This window comes from Vombatus ursinus, unplaced genomic scaffold, assembly GCF_900497805.2.
Source record: "Vombatus ursinus unplaced genomic scaffold, bare-nosed wombat genome assembly UNPS02014863.1, whole genome shotgun sequence".
Lineage (NCBI taxonomy): Eukaryota > Metazoa > Chordata > Mammalia > Diprotodontia > Vombatidae > Vombatus > Vombatus ursinus.
Window position 1 is genome coordinate 14,513,749 of NW_020954641.1, and position 22,487 is coordinate 14,536,235.

The 22,487-nt window shown below is 33.2% G+C and overlaps 1 pseudogene; it reads right to left on the reverse strand.

Moving 5' to 3' along the window:
• Positions 1-15,455: 15,455 nt before the first annotated feature.
• LOC114027698 lies at positions 15,456-16,869 on the reverse strand (annotated as a pseudogene).
• Positions 16,870-22,487: the final 5,618 nt, after the last annotated feature.

Consider the following 22,487-nt stretch of genomic DNA (forward strand, 5'->3'; position numbering starts at 1 on the left):
ACAAAGAGTCAAAGGTTGTTTTCCAGAATGATGGAATGAATTCACAGTTCCTCCAACAGTTCACTAGTACATAGGTTTTCCCAGCACCCCTCCAGTGTTTGCCATTTTCCTCTTTTGTCGTTTTTGCCAGTTTGATAGCAATGAAATGGAACTTCAAGTTGCTTTGAATATAAATGCTTTGTATTTATCTAATTATTAATAATTCGGAGCATTTTGTATGATTGTGGCTTGAATATCTTCCTTTAAAAACTGATTTCTGGAAACTGACCTGGAGCTCTAAACCCAGGAAGACCCAAACCAGAAACACTAGATGTTATGGCGTTATATCTCATTTCAAATCTTTGGGAAGAGCTGAAGTGCCTCATCTGCCTAAATTTCTTCACATGCACTGTATCTATAGAATATGGTCACAGTTTCTGTGCAAGATGTATCTATCAATTTATTACAAAGACTTCAAAGCCCAGATTTTAATGTCCTAAGTGCAATAAAAAGTGTATGAAGACTCTCTGGCCTAATCGACAACTGGAGACAATGGCATAATCCTTCAAATTGCTCACCCTTCACATGATAAGGAACTGGAAGCTGAGAGATGTGATCAAGAGAAAATTCTGTGAGGAAATCAGCCTGGATCCTGAAACTGCCTATTCTAGAATCATCTTGTCCACAGATATGAAAACAATGAGAAGAAAAGATGCACGGATTAAGCTGCGTCCTACTGTGGAGAGACCTAATCTATGTGGTGCTGTTCTAGAAACTCAGAGTTTCATGTCTGGGAGACATTATTGGGAGGTTACAGTGGGAAACAGTTCTGTGTGGGATGTTGGTCTTTGTAAGAACTCTGTAAAAAGAATTGGAGAGGTTTCACCATCTCTTTCTATTGGACATTGGCTTTTGAGTCTAAGACAAAATAAGTATATTGTTTGCCCCGTACCTAGGAAGCATGTTGCCTTAACAAGGAAACTCTATAAAGTGGCAATCTTTTTGGATTATGAGGCAAGAGATATAGTGTTTTATGATGCAGACAGTAGATGCCACATCTATACATTCACCAGCTCCTTTTTAGAGCATCTCTGGCCTAAATTTTCCATTGGCCTCTCCTCCCAGAAGAAAAATACTCTAACTATTGAGCCAGTATCAGATGAGGCTGCAGAAACCCCAGAACATGCATTACCATGTCCATGACACTTGCTTGGAGATTTCCTCCATAAGGGAACCCAGTCCCTGACCCCAATGCAAGATCTTTTTTTCTTGTATTATGTTTTACCTCACTTTGGGAACAGGGAGGAATTTCTTGTTTTGAAATATTCAGGCAATGTATTACATACTAGGGTGAGGTCAGCATACGATATGTTGATGGTTCATGGATGACTTAATAAACTATGTGACGGAGTCATATTTTGGTGTACAAAATGAAGAAATTGATTTCAAAAACACATGGAAAGACATATATGAACAAAGGCACAGTGAAGTAAGCAGAACCAAAAAACCCCTACACAATTTATAATATAACATTAATATTATAACATGAACAAATTTACAGATTTTAGTAAACTTATTAAAAATCTCATGAGTAGAATCAGAGGAACAATTTGTACAATAACAACAACACTCTCAAAAACGAACAACTGTGAAAGCTATAGAAACTGTAATCTGTCAATGGAACATTAGGAACAATGATTGTCTCTTAATCTCCATTGCCCTCAGTTTCCTCATCTGTAAAAAACAAAGAAAAACAAAGAAAAAAAGAGATTGAAATAAATTGCCTCTGAGATACCTTTTAGTTCTATGGCTATGTCTCTGCAAAAAGCCATCCTAATTTGAATTAGCAAAGTTATTCATCAATCACTGACACCATGCTCTGAACTGAACTCTTAGTCCTGAAATTCCAGATGTGAGTTGCCTTGGCGACATGTACATACTTCCATTGTTCTTTAAGTTTGTGCCCCCTCTATCCTCATGCACTCTCTGTATTTATAGGAGAGTGCACTCGAGGTTTGGGGTGGGCATGACTAGGGAATGATTTGTTATTTTTATTGCCATCCATTTGAGTAATTGTATTTGCTAAGAACTGAGTCTGTTTTCTGCATGTTATTGGGAAGCATATTGGTGGGGGTTCAAAAAGCATACCTCTTCAGGGTTACAGGGAAAGTAGCACTAATTATTCTTCTAGGAACTCTACCTGCCACTGTATGAGGAATTGGGTCAGTGAGCCCTAGAAAGAATGTTACACTAATTCTTTTCACTTTCAAATTTTCTCTCTCCACTTCCTCCCCCACCCACTGAAAAGGCAAGAAAAATTTTTAAAAAAACTAACAAATATGTGTAGTAAAGCAAAGCAAACTTCATTAACGATTTTCCCTACCTCTCTTCCCCACTCCAAAAGCAAGAAACAGAAGGAAAGAGGAAAAAAAAAAACATGATTCATCTGAGTCCATCAGTTCTCTATCTGTAGATGGATAGGATGTTGAATAATGAATCCTTTATAACTGGGGTTGGTCATTATGTTGATCAGTGTTACTAAATCTTTCAAAGTTGATTATATTCACATTATTGACATTACTATATAGATTGTTCTCCTAGTTCTGCTCACTTCACTTTGCATAAATTCATACATTCCCACAGATTTTTTTTAAACCATCCTGCTTGTTGTTTCTTAAAGCACAATAGCATTCTATCATTTTCACATATCATGACTCATTCTAACATTTTCCAGTTGTTGCGTATCTCCTCAATTTCCAATATTTTGTCACAACAAATAGAGCTGCTATAAATATTTTTGTACACATAAGTAATTTTTCTCTTTCTCTGATTTGCACAGGGTGCAGCCTTATTAATGGTATTTCTGGGTCAATGTGCATGCACAGATTAATAACATTTTAGGCATTATTCCAAATCACTTTTCCCCATATCTTCTGCATTATTTGTCATTTTCTTTATTATACTAGCTTAAGCAATCTTGTAAGTTTGGACTGGTACCTCATAGTTGTTTTAATTTGTATTTCTCTAATTATTATTAATATAGGGGATTTTTTTTCATATGGCTATTGATTTTCTTTGATTTTTTTTCCTCTGAAAACTGCCTATTCATAGCCTGTGATTATTTATCTATTAGGGAATGTCTCCTGTTGTTTTTTATTTTCTTTATAAATTTGACTCAGTACTCTATATATTTTCGAAATCATACTTTTATCAGAGAAATTTGCTGCAAATATTTTCCCCAGTTTTCTGATATTTTTTAACTTTAGCTGCTTTTTTTTGTTTGTGCAAAAAACTTTTAAATTTTATACAATCAAAATTATCCAATTTATCTCCTATGCACTCCTCTCTCTCCCCCCCCTTCTTTCTCCTCTCTCTCTCTCTTCATGAACTCTTTTGCTATCCACATGTTTGGCAGGTTATTTTTCCATGCTCCATATTTTGCTTATGATATAATCCTTTATGTCTAAATCATGCACACATTTTGAACTTTTCTTGGTAATTAATATGAAATGTTGGCCTATAATTTCTGGTAGACTACTTTCCAGTTTTCCTAATAGTTTTGTCAAATAATTAGTTCTTGCCCTAATAGGTGGGATCTTGGGTTTATCAAACAAAAGTTTACTGTGTTCATTTGTGTACCAAATCTATTTCACTGATCAACCACTTTGTTTCTTACTCAGGACAAAATTATTTTTGATAATTACAGCTCTGTAGTGTAGTTTGATATCTGATACTGCAAACAACCTCTCTTTTATTCTCCCCTGGATTCCTTTGATATTCTTGACCCTTGGTTCATCCAGATGAATTTTGTTATTTTTTATCCTATCTCTAGAAATTAATTATTTTGTAGTTTGATTGGTATAGCACTGAATAAGTAAATTAATTGTCATTTTTGTTATATTTTCTTAGCCTAACCATGAGCAATTAATATTTTTTCAAGTGTTTAGATTTAGTCTTTAATTGTATAAAGAATTGTTTTTAGAGTATTTAGATTTAATATTTCAATTTTTGATTTAGTCTTTAATTATGTAAAAAATGTTTTGTAACATTTTTGTGTGTGTCTTGGCAGGTAGACTCCCAAGTATTTTATACTATCTACAGTTATTTTATTTTGATTTATCAACAATCACTTCCATAAGCTTTTGAGTTTTAAATCTTTCTCTCCCTCCCTCCTTCTTTCTCCCCCTCCCTCCCCAAGATGGCACGCAATCTGATATAGGCTATACATATACATTCCTGTTAAATATATTTTCACATTAGTGAAATTAGTGATGTTGTAAGGAAGAATTAGAACCAATAGGAGGAACCACCAGAAAGAGGAAACAAAACAAAAGAAAAAAATAGCAAATAGTATGCTTCAATCTGCTTTCATACTCCATAGCTCTTTCTTTGGATGTAGATAGCATTTTCCATCATGTGACCTTGGAGATATCTTACATCATTGCATTGCAGAGAAGGGCTAAGTCTGTCAAAGTTAGTCATCACACAATGTGGCTGTTACTGTGTATAATGTTCTGCTCACTTCACTCAGCATCAGTCCATGCAAGTCTTTCCAGGTTTTTCTGAAGTCTGCTTGCTCATCATTTCTTATGGCACAATAGTATTCCATTACATGCACACACCACAACTTGTTCAGCCATTGCCCAAATGATGAACATCCCCTCAGTTTCCAATTTTTTGCCACCACAAAAAGAGCTGTTATGGATATTTTTGTACATGTGGGTCCTTTTTCCATTTGTATGATCTCTTTGGGAACATAGAAGTGCTATTGCTCGGTCAAAGGGTATGCACATTTTTATAGCTCTTTGGGCACAGTTCCAAATTGTTCTCCAAAATGGTTGAATCAGTTCACAACTCCACCAACAATGCATTAGTGTTCCAATTTTCCCACATCTTCTTCAACATTTATCATTTTCCTGTTTTGTCTTGTTGGCCCATCGGATGGGGTGATGTGGTATCTCAGAGTTGTTTTGATTTGCATTTCTCTAATCAATAGTGATTTAGAGCATTTTTTCATGTGACTATAGATGGCTTTAATTTCTTCATCTGAGAACTGTCTGTTCATATCCTTTGATCATTTATCAATTGGGGAATGGCTTGTATTCTTATAAATTTGACTTAATTCTCTATATATTTTAGAAATGAGGCCCTTATCAGAGACACTGGTTGTAAAAATTATTTCCCAATTTTCTACTTTCCTTCTAATCTTGGTTGCATTGGCTTTGTGCAAAAACTTTTCAATTTAATGTAATCAAAGTTATCCATTTTGCATTTTGTAATGTTCTCCTTCTCCTGTTTGTTCATGAATTCTTCTGTTCCTCATAAATCTGACAGGTAAACTATTCCTTGCTCTCCCAGTTTGCTTATAGTATCAGCCTTTATATCTAAATCATGAACCCATTTTGACTTTATTTTGGTATATGGCATGAGATTTTGGTCTATGTCTAGTTTCTGCCATACTCTTTTCCAGTTTTACCAGCAGTTTTTGTCAAATAATGAGTTCTTAACCCAGAACCTGGGGTCTTTGAGTTTATCAAATAGTAGATTACTATAGTCGTTGACTACTGTGTCTTACATACCTAACCTATTCCACTGATCCACCACTCTATTTCTTAGCCAGTATCAAGTAATTTTGATAATTGCTGCTTTATAATACAATTTAAGTTCTGGAACAGCTAGGCTACCTTCCCTTGCATTTCTTTTCATTAGTTCCCTTGATATTCTTGACCTTTTGTTATTCCAAATGAATCTTGTTATTATTTTTTCTAGCTCTATAAAATAATTTTTGGCAGTTTGATTGGTATGACACTGAATAAGTAAATTAGCTTAGGTAGAATTGTCATTTTTATTATATTAGCTCAGCCTACCCATGAGCAACTGATGTTTCTCCAGTTATTTAGGTCTGACTTCGTTTGTGTGAAAAGTGTTTTGTAATTGTGTTCACATAGTTCCTGGGTTTATTTTGGTAGGTAGACTCCTAATTATTTTATAATATCTACAATAACTTTAAATAGAATTTCCTTTCTATCTCTTGCTGTTGGGCTTTGTTCTTCTATTCAGATGATCATGTGGTTTCTGTTAGTTTTGTAGTTGATATGATCAATTATGCTGATAGTTTTTCTAGTATTGAACCAGCCCTGCATTCCTGGTATAAATCTGACCTAGTCATAGTGTATTATTCTCGTGATAAGTTGATGTAATCTATTTGCTAATATTTTATTTAAAATTTTTGCATCTATGTTAATCAGGGAAATTGGTCTATAATTTTCTTTCTCTGTTTTTACGCTTCCTGGTTTAGGTATTAGCACCATATTTGTATCATAAAAAGAATTTGGTGAAACTCCTTCTTTGCCTGTTTTCCCAAATAGTCTATGTAGTATTGGAATTAATTGTTCTTTAAATGTTTGATAGAGTTTGCTTGTAAATTCATCTGGTCCTGGGGATTTTTTCCTGGGGAGTTCATCAATGGCTTGTTCAATTTCTTTTTCTGAGATGGGGTTAAGTATTTTATTTCCTCTTCTGTTAATCTGGGCAATTTATATTTTTGTAAATATATATACATTTCACTAAGATTGTTCTTTCTTTTTAAGATCAAATTAGGTAATACTTTATTTTATTCTTTTTCTTAAATCTCCTAGTTTTATTTATTAGTTTAACATATTTTGTTACTTTCATTTTTGTTAGTCTCTTCTTTCATTTTTGGTGTTTATTTGGGGATTTTTATTTGTTGTTTGTCTACCTTTTTAGTTGCAAATCCAAATTTCTGATACGCTCTTTTCCTCTTATATTAGAAATATAAAATTCCCCCTAAGTACAGCTTTGGCTGCATCTCACAAATTTTGCTATGATGTCTCATTGTTGTCATCTTTTTTGACATTGCTGATTGTTTCTATTATTTGTTTTTGGGCTCTCATTTTTTTTATTAGGTTATATAACATTTCTAAAATTATGTCTGTCTTCCTAACTTCTTTCTTGTTTATTTTATGGTTATATTTATCTAGGTCTGAAAAGCATAAATTGAAGTCCCCTACTACTATAGTTTTACTCTCTGTTTCATCCTGTAACTTGTTTAACTTTTCCTTGAAGGATATGCAATTTATGACATTTGGTACACATATGTTCAATACTGATATAAATTCATTTTCTATGGTGCCTTTAGCCAAATGTAGTTTTCCTGTTTATCTCTCTTAATTAGGTCTATTTTTATTTTTACTTTGTTTGAGATTATATTTGCCATCTCTTCCTTTTTTACTTCAGCTGAAACATAAGACATTCTTTTCCAGCTCCCCTTCCCCCACCCTTTTTTTTTTTAACAATTTGTCCATGTTTCTGTTTCAAGTCTGTTTTTTTATTAACAAAATGTTGTTGAGTTCTGGTTTCTTGTCCATTCTACTATCCTGTTCAATTTTATATATGAATTAATACAATTTACAGTCTCAGTACTAATCACTTCTGTGGACTTCCCTCTATTCTATTTTCTCATACTTATCCTTCTCCTTTTTACTCTGTCACTTCCCTCTCCCCTTTCCCTCTAGTAGGATTTATTTTGCTTTTGACCACTGCCTCCTTTGATCTACTCTCTCTGTCATTTCCCTCTTTCTCGTAACCTCCTTTCTCCCTGCTTACATGTTGAGAAAGATCAATTTTTGTACCAAACTAAATGTCTATATTTATTCTCCCCAACTTGAATCAGTTCAGATGAGAGTGAAATCAACTGATGGCTGCTCTGCCTACTGCTCCTTCCTTTTATGCTACATTGTATAAACTCTTCCTTTTATGCTACATTATGTAAAAGCTTTTTTTATGATCACACTCTTTTTGTGTGTGTGTTTGCTCATCCTTCCATCCTTTTTGACTTTGGACTTTATGTTAGTGTTGGGCTTTGCTCACTTTTAAGATGGTGTCTTGCCTGAGCTGTCTTTTTACAACCTTTTGCTGTTTTCACAGCTTATCCTGAGGGCAATGAAAGTTTTGGATGCTTCCAAGGTGATATGATCTGGTGAGATGTTTGTTCACTTCTCTATCATGAGCTCTGCAAGCTCCTGCCCCAGGTTTGGGTATGTTGGACTGTGTGTGGTTGAGTTTTAGTAGATTGTTGTTGGACTCAGTTATTGTTAGCCTACTGGAAAGTTCATCAAGTTCAGAGAGACTGAATTGCTTGACTTAACTTTAGTGTTGGTTTCCTGGTCTGGTTATTCAACTTCAAGCTTATGTGCAGGTTTAGAGGTTAGAACAGAACCAACCGCCTTTATACACACACCCTTGGGCTCAGACCCACATCTCAGTTTTAGAACTTGTTCCTTGCTCTGTAAACAGCTGGGATCTCTCTGTCTCAGTCTCTCCCAGTCTCTCTCTGTCTCTCTCTGCCTCTCTCTCTGTCTCTGTCTCTCTCTGTCTCTCTCTCTGTCTCTGTCTCTCTGTCTCTGTCTCTCTCTCTCCTCCCACCATCACCCCCCAGCAGCTCCTCTCTTACCTGGAGCTGTGACTCAGAGTACTGGGTAATGGGCAATAGCAATGCCATCTGGTATTCATTAGTGTTTCCAGCATGTGTTTAGTGGTCCCCTGGTATCTCTTTCTTCTTTAATTCTTTCAGACCTATTGTTGATTCCATCCTTTGTGCTATCCCAATCCTTGCTGCTGCTGCCACAGCTGCATTCCCAGCCATCCCCAGTGTCCCCAGTTCTTACTGTCTTCCTAAGCTGTCCAAGGTTAAAATAATTACTGTGGTTTTTTCTTGACTTTCCCAATCAAAATTCACTGTAAGATGTTTACTATGTTATAAGGAAGTTACATTGAGTTGGAGAAAAATGTCAACTCTCACTTTGCTCTCTTGACTATATAATCCATTACCTAATTTTTCTAGTTTTCCATTCTATTTTTTTTACTACATCAGAGTAGTTTTTTTTGAAAATCATTAAAATGTATATAATTAAAATTATCTATTTTACCTTTTATCTTATCACTTATTTAACCATGGATTCTTTCCCATTCAAAGATCTGAAAAATAATTTTTCCTTGCCCTTGTAATTGGTTTATGATGTAACTTTTTTTTGGTACCATGACTTTTAAAACTATATGTATTATGTATCATTTGGAATTAATTTTTTTATATAGTGTGAGGAATTGATTTAAACCAAAATTCTTCCATTCTATTGTTCAGTTTTCCCAGTAGGTTTTTTTTGTCAAATGATGAGTTCTTTCCTCAAAAACTAGGCTTTTCAAGTTTATCAAACATTATTGTATTGCACTTGTTTGTTTCTGTATATTGTGTACCGAATCTGTTCCACTCATAAACCTTCCATTACCCTCCTCCCATCTCCCCGCCCCCCCCTTTCCGGGATCAAATCATTTTAACAATTGCTACTTTGTATAGTTTGAGATGTGTTACTAAGAAACATCCTTCCCACCTTCCCACTTTGTATTTTCATTATTATTCTTGAGATTCTTGATGTTTGGCTCCTCCACATGAATGCATTACTGTTTTTTCTAGGTCTATAAAATATTCTTTTTGGAATTAAATACAGAAATAAGTCAAATTAATGAAACTGATACAGAAATGAAATGTAAAATGATTTAGGTACCTTTGCATTTTTATTATATTGGTACAACCTAGCCATGACAATTAATGTTTCTCAAATTATTTAGGTCTGTTTTTTATTTCTGCAAAGAGGGTTTTATAGTTGGATTTAGATAGTCCCTGATTGGATCTTGAAAAATAACACTCAAGTGTTTTATAGCTTCTGCAGTTATTTTGAATGGAATCACACTTATGAGTTTTTCTTGAGGGGTGTTGGCTATATGTAGGACTTGTGACTTAGGTGGTTTTATGTTGTGGCATTGCTGATGCTATTAAGTATTTCAATTTTTTATTTCAATTTGCTCAAGTTTTCTAAGTATACTACCTTATTATTTATAAAACATGAATAATTGTTTTCTTTTCTGCCTATGCTTATTCCCTTATTTGTTTTTTTTCTTATTCTATTGCTATAGATAACATTTCTAGCACCTTGTTAAATAGTATTATTCAAAATATATCTCCTTCTTTTACATCTTATCTTATTTGAAGAACATCTACCTTTTTGCCATTACATATTATGTTTACTCTTGGATTAGTCAAATATGATGTAGTGTATTAAGGAAAGCTCTATTTATTCCTATCATTTCTAGAGATTTTCTGTGTGTTTGTGTGTGTGTGTTTAGCAAAAATGATTGTTGGATTTTTTCACAAATGTTTTCAATAATTAGTGATATAATCATGTTTTATTATTTATATTATTAACATATTATATATTATTATTATGTTCCTTATTCTGAACTGAACTTGCAATCCTGGTGTAAAACCAAACCTGGTCATAATATGAATTTTTCAAATATAGTATGTTGTTTGAATTTACTTCTAATATTTTATTGAATTTTTTTGGCATCAAGTTTCATTAGGGATATTAGTCTGCAAATTTCTTTTTCTGCTTTATCTTTCCTTAATTTAGGTTTCAACACTAAGCTTGAATAGAAAAATAATAGAAGAATTATTTTTTCCCTTAGTATGCAAATAGATTTTGTGGTAATAGAATTAGTCATCCTTTAAATGTCTGATAGAATTCCTTTGTAAATTCATTTGGTCACTTGAGTTAGTTTTGCTCCCTCCCTCTATTTTAGAAATTCATTTGTGGTTTATTCAATTAATTTTTTTGATATTAGGTTATTTAAATAGTATACTTATCTATTTGTTCATCTGGGTATATTTTTGTAAATATTCAACTATTTTCCCAAAATTATCATTATATAAGTGAGCAAAAGTTTCCATTTTTTTTCTATTTCCTCATCAATTCTTGTGAGTTCCTTTTTCATATTTAATAGGGAAATTTGGCTTTCTTTAAAAAAATCAGAGTAGCTATTTTTTAATTAGTTTCTAGGTTTTTTTATCAATTAAATCACTTTTGCTTTCAATTTTATTGATCTCATTTAAATTTCATGTTTTTTTACTCTTTTTTTTAGTTAGGGATTTTTGTTATTAATTTTTTTGGTGTTGTGCAAGTTTTTCTTAATTGCATATCCAATTCATTGATCAATTCTTTTTTTCTCTTTTGTTGATGAAAATGAAGTGTTTATATGTGCATGTGTCACTGTAATATGTATTTATGTATGTATATTTGCATATATCTGTACCTATATACACTTTAATTGTATCTTTAAATTTTTAATATTTTTTCATCATTGTAATTTTGTTTGATGAAATTTTCCATTGCTTCTTTGGCCCATAAATTCTTTTTTTTTTTTTAAGGCAATTGGGGTTAAGTGACTTGCCCAGGATCACCCAAGTGTCAAGTGTTTGGTCTGAGGCCAGATTTGAACTCAGGTCCTCCTGACTTCAGGGCCGGTGCTCTATCCGCTGTGCCACCTAGCTGTCCCTTGGCCCATAAATTCTTTAGAAGTAAATTATATAGTATCTACATTTATTTTTAAACTCTTTCTATAGGAGCTATTTTTGAATATAATTCTGTGGCATTATCATCTGTGAATGATGTTTTAATATTTCTGCTTTTGTACAGTTTTGTTAAAGTATTTATATTCCAGTGCATGTTTAGATTTTTCAAAGGTGCATTGTACATATAAGGGGTACCTAAACTCCTTCATATTCTTATTCAGAAATTCCAAGAAATGTACTATCTCTAAGTTTTCTAAAGTTCTATTTATATCTTTAACTTTTTTTTTTTTGCTTTTCTTTTGGTTAAATTTGTGTCTGAAAGGGCTATGTTACGATGTATCACCATTATAGTTTTGCTATCTATTTCCCTCTCCAATTAGATCAAATTATTTATATATTTTGATAATGTCATTAAGTGCATGTTATTTGGTTGATATTGATTAATTATCTATACCATTTTGCATAATGTTATTTGCCTGCTTATCTCTTTTAAACTTTTCTATATTTATGATAGCCTTACCTGAAATGTCTGCTAGTTTTCAGTGTATCTTCAACATCATCTAATTATTAGAAATACTTGATACATTTTTTAAGTTTATTATTTTCCCTCACATTATAGTAACATTCATTTTATTTATACAAAAGCTTTTGTAGATCGTAGCATTAAAATTATTCATTTTATCTTTTATAAGAATCTCTCAATTTTGTTTGGTTAAGAAGTTATCTGATAGCCATAGCTGATCTTGTTTCTTTGTAATGATTTTATGGTATGATATTTTATATTCAAGTGATATTACCATGTCAAATTTATTGTGCTATATGATATAAACTGCTGCTCTAAATCTAATACTTGCTAGACTCCTTTCCAGGTTTCTTAGTAGTTTTCCCAGATAGGAAACTATTTCCTAGGTAATTTAGGTTTTCACATTCATAAAACACTGGATTTTTCAGTTCAATTATTACTTATTCTAACTTGTCTAATTTATTCCATTGAACTACTTTTCAATTTTTAACCAGTACCAAATCATTTCAGTTATTACCTTTTTACAATGTACTTCATAATCTTAAAATGCCACACCCCTTCATTTTGTATCTTTTTAAAAACTAAGTCCATTAATAGTCTAGATTTTTTTTTCTTCAGATGATTTTTTTTATCTTATCTAGAGCTGTTAATCTGTAAATTAATTTTGGTAACATTATCATTTTTATTATATTTGTATGGCCCAGCCACTACTACTGAATATCTTCCAGTTATTTAATTTGTTCTTTATTTCCCCGAGGAGAGTTTTGTAATTGTATTAATAAAGCTATTAAGTTTCCATTGGTAGGCTGACTTCCAGGTATTAAATACATTTTGTTTTTATTTTAAATGAAAAATTTCTATTACTGTCTCCTGTTATTGTTATTACTATGCATGTAGGAATGAATGAATGGTAGAGAACTTATTAAGCACTTACTATGTGCCAGACCCCACGCTAAGCAACGGGACATAAATATAAGCAAGCAAAAGAGTCCTTGACCTCAAAGAGTTTACTTTCTAATGGGGAAAGATAACATATAGCTCTTCAGCTCTCTAAGGGGAACTGAAAGTCAGATGGGTAATATTCTTTAGAGATGGCCTGGAAATATACATGGAAGCCTGGTTGTAGTTCAGAAATAAGTCAAAACTCACCTTTTAGAGTCTAAGGTTTGGGGCAGAATCCAAGTTTTAGTGGGAAAGGGATAAGGAGTAGGAAAGAGATGAATGTATTAGTGTGGTAAGTGCTCAGAAATAACATGGAAATGTGGTTCCTTAGGAATCTTTGATAATTAACATTGGATAGTCATAGTAAATCATTAAATCATCAGAAATGTGAATAATTTTATTTCCTCTTTGTTTCTCTTAATGGCTTCACTTTACTTTTCTTGTTTTCTTGCTACTGATGGCATTTCTAGAATTATGTCAAATAACAGTAGGAAAAGGGGGCATCCTTTACTTACTCTCAAATAAGTTGAGAATGTTTCTAATGTTTCTCTATTGCTTAAAATACTAGTTTTTATTTGTAGATAGATAATTTTTATAATATTAATAGATCATTTGATATATTTTCTGAGTTTTAAAAAAAACAAAAATTCATATTGTTTAACAAAAGGTTTTTCTTCTATTAGTATAATGATATAATTTTGAATGATTTTTAATTTTAATACTATTTTGCTACTTGTTTTCCTAATGTTGAACCATTCTCTCAACCATGGTATAAAATTGACTTAAACATGTAATTTTTTGGGGGGGAGGGTAAACATTGTTGTGGTCTTTTTTTCCTCAGAATTTTAATAAAACATTTAAAACAGTATTTATCAATAATATTCCTCTACAATTCTCTTTCTTACCTTTATTTTTCCATGATTTAGATCAATAATGTGCTTCCAATATTTCAAAATCAATTTATGTTGGCATTAGTAATTCTTCAGTAGTAAGATAGAATTATCCTGTAAATCCATCTGAATCAGGGTTCTTCATTGCCTCCTTTTTGTAGTTCCTCAGACCTAGTTCAATTTCCTTTTGTGAGATTATATTATTTAAGATGTGTTTTAGACATTATTAATTTTGGTATTTTTATGCATTATGCAGATAATGCTCTATTTTTTTCAAATTCACAGTTTTGTTGACATAAAACTATTCATAGTAGGGTCTCATAAGTTCTTTTATTTTTTCTAGATTTGTTTTGATTCACATTGTTCATTTTTTTATTTTGTTCTTTTCTTTTTAATCAGGTTAGCTATAGTTTTTTTTAATCAATTTGTTAAAATTTAAATAGAACCTGATCTTAGTTTTATGTTTTAGTTCTACAATCTCTCTGCTTTCCATTTTATTTCTCCTCTAATTTTTAAAATGTCAACTTTGGCACTTATTTTTCCTTTATTTATTGATTGCTTTTCTAGTTTAATTATGCATTAATTTCAATAAACATCTCCTTATTTTTAAATCTACGTCTGAAAGATACAATTTTCCCTCAGAAGAATGCTGTTATCTACATCTCAGAAATTTTGGTACATTTTCTTGTCATCATTGTTTTCATATAGTTATTTATTGTTTCTTTAGTTTATTCTTGGATCCATTCTTTATTTAGGAATTCATTACTATTTCCAATTAAATCTGTCTTTTGTTTCTGCTCCCTGTACTGACTACTGTTTCTGTGTGTGTGTAAGTTATGATCTGTAAAGGATATATTTGACATTTCTACTTTTAAACAATTATTTGCAATTTCTCTGTGTTTTTATACAATGTCAATTTTTTGTAAAGGTTCCATGTGTTCCTAAGGTGGGTGTGTTCTTTAATGTTTCCATTCAAAAGAAGCCACAAATTTTTGTACTCTAAATTCTCTGATTGTTTGTTTGGTTTCACATTGTTCTTTATGTTAGATTTGTCCAGGTCTGAGAGAGAAACACCAAAGCTCTTTATCATTATTGTATTATCTATGTCCCTTTACAATTTAGTTAGCAATAGAAGGAGATTTACATAAAGGCCTCAGAACAGCAGTATATTGGTAAATATTTAATAACTAGCTCTGCAAAATAAATGCATAATGTACTTTTATTTTATTTATTAAAAATAAAACAAAATAGTTATCAATGTATATTGTGAGATACTCTGTAAGAATCAACTCATGGCACAAACTGTGTCTGTCCATGGCCACAGTTAGAAGTTACTTGAGGGGTACGATTCCAACAAGTCTTTCCTCCACTCTAAGTCCAACACCCATTTCCCATCAATGATATCCTAGAAGGAAATATGAAGGAGGAAATGACAAGTTTTTACAGATTATTTTCTGTAGCAGATCACATTCGTTACAGACTTAGCTGACTTAAGGGGTAGACAATGCAAGATCCCACTGTGTTTACCTTTTTTTTAATTACCAAAAACAAAATTGATGTTTTCCCTGGTAGAGAAGCATTCAGCTTCCAATTCTCCCCAACTAGGCTCCCTTTTGTGCCTATAAGATCAAAAATTGTGATATTGTTCCCGGATCATCCTGAAATATCTCTACTTGGTTTGTCCATACCTCTATACCTAATGCCACTCTATTGAGGGATAAGCAGGGAAGGACTAGGTGAGTTCTCCCTTCCAATTGGCAATAAGTAACAGGCAAAAGTGGAATATTCTTGTTCTTCCTCAGAAATGCCATCCATGCCTAGTTGTCTAATAGACAAGTCTCTCCCATTCATGTAGTAGAAACTTGAAAGGTATAAAGAGCGTACATCTGACCTGAGGAAATATCTGCAGATGTGAAGTCTTCTTTCCATCATCAGGTAATTCATAGTATCATAGTGATACTGCAACAGTTGAGATTCTTGAAATTTCCTTAGGAATTTGCTTAAATAAATGCAATAAGAATTGCTTAGGTTTGATGTGAAAGATTCTGGTTTTTGAAGCAACAGTGAGCCACCCTTGCTCAGGCTGTCTCCTGCATCCTGCAGAAGGTTTATAGATGACATCTAAGACTTATCTTCCAATGCTGTGACCATTTCCCTTAGGTCATTCCTGTGTTGGGACAGTTGGAGGTTGCTCCTCCTCTTTTTCTCCCTATTTTGGATTTCTTGCTGGGCCTCATGTTCCTTCAGCTGCTCAAGGTTTTCATTCTTCTCCTCATCCAGATCCACGAGACTATGGACTTTCTCTTCATCACTTAGGAATTCATTTATTTCTTGAAATTCTTCCTCAATTATTTCTCTTGATATTTCCTCTTGTTCTGTCTACACAACAGTCCACATATGAGGTACCTTGTTCTTCTCAAGCATTAATTTCTGAACATCTTTTATATTTCCATGTACCAGTTTCAGATTCTCCTGGAGATTTTCCCCATAGACCTCAGCAGCCTCTCCTATGAGTTGGATTGTGTGATCCTCACATTTCTGGGTTTGTGAACAGAATACACAGAGTAGAGTCTCATCATCTTTACAACTTTGTGTCTGTCTCATTTGCTGGCTCCCTCAGGCCTCTGCTGATGTTTGCCTGCAACAGTAGGTTTCCTTTTACTTAAAGCAGGTTTTCCCATTTTCCTTAAAGTGATTTTAAAAGCTCTTGACTGGGAGATTTCTCTGCATTTAGGGCAGGAGATAGGCATTGAAATTTCACTGGAGCCAAGGAGACAGACCCGCACAACTTTATAGTAGGTAGGGGCCAAAATTAAAATAGGCCAAATTTCTTTGGGCCACAGATAGGTTAGACAAGAGACAGACTAATGATGGTTGGTTGTTGTGGGTCATGTGACAAACAGGAGCGTGCATGGTGCAATCCTATATTCTTCATGGGCCCCCTGAAATCCTTGGGCACTTGTGAGTCATATGTTGTGCAGGCCTGCACTGAGACAAGACTGGCAAACACTTTGTCCACAATCCATGGCTTCTGGGTCTGTGAGACAGACATGACAGATGCCGCAGGAGAGCATATTCTGGAGACCCTCAGTATTCTCTTCAGAGGCCATGGTCCTTTGATAGTCATGTTAGCTGCTTCCTTTCAGGAACTCAATTGCAGGAGGAGATTTAGTTTTGAGCAGGAATATTCCACAATGCTCTTCTAAAGTTTAATCTACACCATGAATATTTTTCAACGTCACTTTTTAAGTCTAGACAATCAACAACAAAATGTATCAGGCCCAAAATTGTAGCATTGGTTGATTTCTTTTTTTTCTTTGATAAATTTTATTAATTTTTAACAAATACAAAATGAGAAAAGGAAAAAATGACATGTACACAGTAGAACATAAGAGAGAATTCAATATAAAACAATAAATTACCATTTCAAGAAAACTTATATAATAAATACTATACATTGTTTTCAAAGCTGCCCAGCTTTTCTTTGCTTCCTTGTAGATTTCTTTTGTTCTCTGCTATGCATTTTTACATTATTTTTTTCTCTCCCACCCCGCTCACTCCGACCCTAAAGAAGGCTACAATTAAGTGTGTATTCACAAACACATAGATGGATATGTATAAACACACATATACACTCATATACATATATGTAAGACCATACTATGCTTATTTCTATTTGTTATCTGTTTCTCTGAAGATGAACAGCATCTTCCTTCCTAAGTCCAAGTTTTCCCATGTTTTCCTAACATAAATGTGCATGCTAAAAATTTAATAATCAGCTGTCATGAGCCAGTTAGAGCTTGGTCTGAAACACTCCTGCCCCAAACACAAATCCATATATCAGTATGTATATCCATACCACACATATTGAGGCTAATGGCAGAGGAGCACAGAGTGCTTTAAAGATTAGTTTTATCCTTTAGCTGTGTGACCTTAAGTCACTTGACTTCCATGGGGAATTTCTTTGTCTATAACATGAGGGGGTTGGACTAGAAGGCTTCTGGGATCCCTTTCATCATTTGCTTACAAATACACAAAAGACAGAGCAATGAAATATGGGTTCCAGTAAAAAGTATAAACCTGAGTGTAATGTTAAAAAGACAGATTTGAAACTGACCTCAGATAATTAAAAGTGCTGTTGCTATAGATATATCATTTAACCTTTGCGAACCTCAATTTCCTTATCTGTAAATTGAGTGCAGTAATGTTAGCACTACTTGTAATGTAGTTCCACAAAATTACTTCTGTGTATTTTGTCTCTTTTTATTCTTTACTTTTTTGTGTATACATTGTTTTCCAATAGGGCATTCTTTGCATGCCAAGTACATAGCATAATGTCTATTATATTAGAAGGTCCTTAATCAATATTAGAATTAAGTTGACCCGATCAATCACCTACTCATTTCTTTGATCCTCTTGGAATAACTTTCAAACCTATAGTGGTCAAATAATTTGGATGTAATGTTACCAGTAGGAAAGTGTACTCACACAAGTAGGGCTAAATCCCATTCCTTGCCCTGATCATTTTTTTACCTCCATTGCTCATTTTTAAGTAATGGACATTCCCATTATCACACCAAGAAAGACTCATCAAATTGTTTTAAAGTAACAAGCAGATGTCATATTCACAAAAGCATCTGAAACAAATCAATGATTGAATGTGAGCCCTCAAATCAAGAAAACAATTATATAATAAATATAGAAGGAAAAAAGGATTGGTCTACCTTCTTTATTTTGGGAAATAACTTCTATACTCATTTGACCAATTATTAGTAAATTAGATCAAAGAGAATAAATACCAACAAAGTAACAGAAAGTATTCGAATCATGGTACCACATATATGCCCATTATAAAATGATATACTTTTCTCCAGTATTTAAATACAAGAGGAGAATGGCAGTTGATGTTTTTGCCTGGATGGTATTATAAATATCCTCAGGTAGCCCAAGAACTTTGTATGATAAAGTTGAGGTCTTATTAGTTACACATGTTAAAAGCCCTGACTTAGTTAAGAGAAAAATGAAATTACTCAAGTGGAACTTCATTTAAGATGATGGCAAAGAAGAGACAAAAGAACAAAGATTTCTTTTTTTTTTTTTCAGATGACTTTCTTCTATCCTGGTTTCATTTTCAGAAATCCTGAACTATTTGCTGTAGGGTGTACACAAATTAATTATGTTTGATTTTAACCTCACAAAATATTTGGTGGAAAATCTAATTGCAGTTTAAAAATATTATTTCTATAGCTTGGTTGCAACTCAAGTATATTCCATTTGCCATGTATTCCACAGATAATGAAACTCAGTTATTTTGCGTTATACTCTATCATTTTCCAGGGGTTCATAAATTATACAATGCACTGCTTAATCTTCCACACCTTCACTCACTCTTCTCTGTTTACATATTCCCACTATATGTCAGCCAATATCTGCATTTTGACTATAAACAGAATGAAACTTCTTCCAAAAACCTGTTAGCATATACAGCAACATATTTTATAATATCTTTCTTGTATTTTATTTCACAAATGCATAAGCTGTATAACATTTCTTTTTGCTATTTCATGAACTTGGCATTTTTAACTAGCCTGGGATTAGCTTTTCTGTGTGTTCATAAAGCATTAAAGCTTTACTGAACAAAGCAGCTTCTTCTGACCTCAGCTATAAAAATGGAATAACTTTAAGCATGCTCCTTTTATTAATAGATTTTTCCATTTGTAATTCCTTCCCCAAATTCCTCCCCTGTTGCTCTTGCTGCTATCACTGCTTGTGTGTCAATGTCTGGAAAGATCATCATTTTCTTCCCTGCAATATTTTTGATTTCACAGATGTTGGGAGACAATCAAGTCATCCTCCAAGGTTCCTTGGTTTCTTTATCTACCTCCCTCTTTTTTGTTTTTCTATTAATATGCAGAGGTAATAAGTTTGGAAGACATAGAGTTAAAACAGTAAGAGGATATACAGTTAACATTCTCATCCAGGATCTCAGAAGTATCACAAATACCTATCACCATTGTCTGAGTTATTTTAAATGGAGCTAACAGAACAGTTCCTTAAATGTTGGGGGACCAGACAAGAAACAGGACAGATGTGTGTGTCTCTGTGCTGTTATATACCCACAGGTAATCACTTAGGGTCATCACTTTAAACATAGCAGTGGGACTGAAAGGTTACTGGTTTGAGACATTGCAGACCAAAATGACATGAGATGAAAAATGCACATAATAAATAAGAAGAAATAAGACAGCTCAACCATGGCAAAAAAAAAGAAAGAAAAAGAAAGAAAGGAATACAAGGGTTCCTCATGCCATTCAGAATCTCAATCTATTTCAAGAATCTCTGCTACTTCTAAGTGCCTATATTTCTATCAATTTCTATCATCAATTATGATACCAAAGCATATTAGACATATTCCTGGTAATGCAAAATTATATAGTTTTCTCCTAAATTGTACTTAGTGTATTATACAATCAGAAAATTTGCTTATCTATTGCAATATACCAAAGATACCAAAAAAAATGATTATGTCAGTTCTGTAACAATTTCTGATGCCTTGTAGAAGCTAAAATACCAGATATTATTGCATTTACTTTCAGATTTTGAAACACTTTATGGAAACTAAAGATCTTATAGACTTGGCTCTCAATTGAATGTGCAGACTCTACTGTATTCAAGGTCTTGAAAAACAGGTATGGAAATTATCGTGTCCTCAGCTTCTTAGTCTTCCCCACTCTGCAAACATGCTTCCCCATTATGTAGTTTGCAAATCTGTCTTAATATAATGCTTTCCCATAATATTGCTCTAACCTCCCTCTTCAAAAATTTAAATAATTACCCTTAAAGCTTTCTGCACTCCATCCCGACTAGCTATTCCTTGAACTTGGCATTCCATCTCCTCTCTCCATGTCTTCAAGTAGGCAGCCTCTTATGCCTGGGAAACACTTCTAAACTTTGATCATCTCTAGCATCATTCAAGGTTCAGAGAAACCTCATTCACCAAGTCTTTCCTGAAACCCACCTCCCAGGCATGAATATTCTCTCCTTTAAATGATCTTTTCTTGCTTGTATTTGTACTTTTGGAATCTCCTTTTCCCCCTAATACCCACAAATCATAATTTAAATTTCTTTAAGGAAAGATTTTTTTTTTAATTTCTTTTATTTGGTCTTTGTATCTGTAACATAGTACCTTGTACTTAGGAAATGTTTGATCAAAATTTATTGAATTTACTTGAATATTTGACTTTTCCCATGCTCTCTTTCTAGGTTTAGGTTGAATTGAAGGGTTGTCTTAAGTCCTTCATGCATAATTTTTAGTTATCATTTATATTAAAAAAAAAGAATACCTATATTGATGGTATAAGTAAAATAGTGTCAGTAGGGCATGTGTTCTGAGTTGCAGCAGTTTGCATCAAGTAGTAGGGATGAACGTACACTGGCCCTTTCACTTTGTGGATAACAGAACACATTATGACAAAGATAGAGATGCTATCTATGGCCATAGAATAAAAGGAGTTAGCTGGTCTGTTCAGGGACTGATGTTCTAATTAACTTAGCCTCATTACTACTGTTTTCTAACCTACAGAGGTCCTAACATAATTATAATTACTGAAACTTTATACTTCTTTATGGCTTAAAAAGTAATTTACATATCTTAATTCAGAGTTTTTTTAACCTTTCACAAAGGGCTGTTAGAGAAGAAAGTTCTTTGACAAACTTAAAGCACTGTAGAAATGTGAATTATTGTTGTCGACCCAATCAACTACTCTCTGAAATTGTGAATGCATTCTATGATTATTCTTATTTTGTCCAGGAATGGTAAGGGGTGAGTAGTAAATTTGTGATTTCATTAGTATAAGGAAATCCTAGTAAAAAAACTATCAGTGTAGATTAACATTTTCTCTGCCTGGTAGAACTGAGCTTGGCTTTCTCTCCACCATGCCATAGTGTCTTTCCTTATTATTTCATACATGATTAAATTGAAGTCAAAGAGGGTTTTGCCATAACGGCTAAGAAGAGATAGAGTCAAAAGCCAAACCTAATTTTTTCTCTGAATCCAAATCTGTTGCTATTTCCACTACAATATGCCTGATTCCTCCAACTATCACTTCTTAAGAATTATCAGAGACTTTTAGAATTGGAAGGGGCTTCAGAAGTATGGCTAAAGTGTAATCATTTCATGTAGTTTCATATTTTGTCTACTCCCAACATTCTGCATCTCTACTCAACATGAACTACCAACTGTTCCTTTCAGGAAATTAGGGGAAAAACTGGGTTTCTTTTCTAGCTCTACCTAAGAAAACTATATTTAGATCAGGAAATATTTTTTATGGGTTTTTTTATAATATCAGTCAATTTTGCTAGTAAAATATGATAGTGTCAATCCCAGACATATAATTGTATGCCTTCCTGCTTTCTAATAAGCAGTCAAGAATCATTCTGCTTTCTTTTGAGTTACTCCATGACTCCTCTTTCTCTTACTGTCTTTAAGACCAGTGAATTTCAGACTATCATTGTTTAGAAAAAAGATTTGTCTTATGAATTCATTAATTTTTAGTTCAAGCACAGCACACTTCTTTGGGACCCTCAGAAGTGAGGTTATGCAAATGTGATCCCATACATTTTGCTTAGTCAGAGAAATAGATAAGATAGACACTATACAGAATCCATATAGTTTTTTCCTCTATGAATGCTGGCAATCCTAATTTACCTTAATTTGGATCTCATTAAG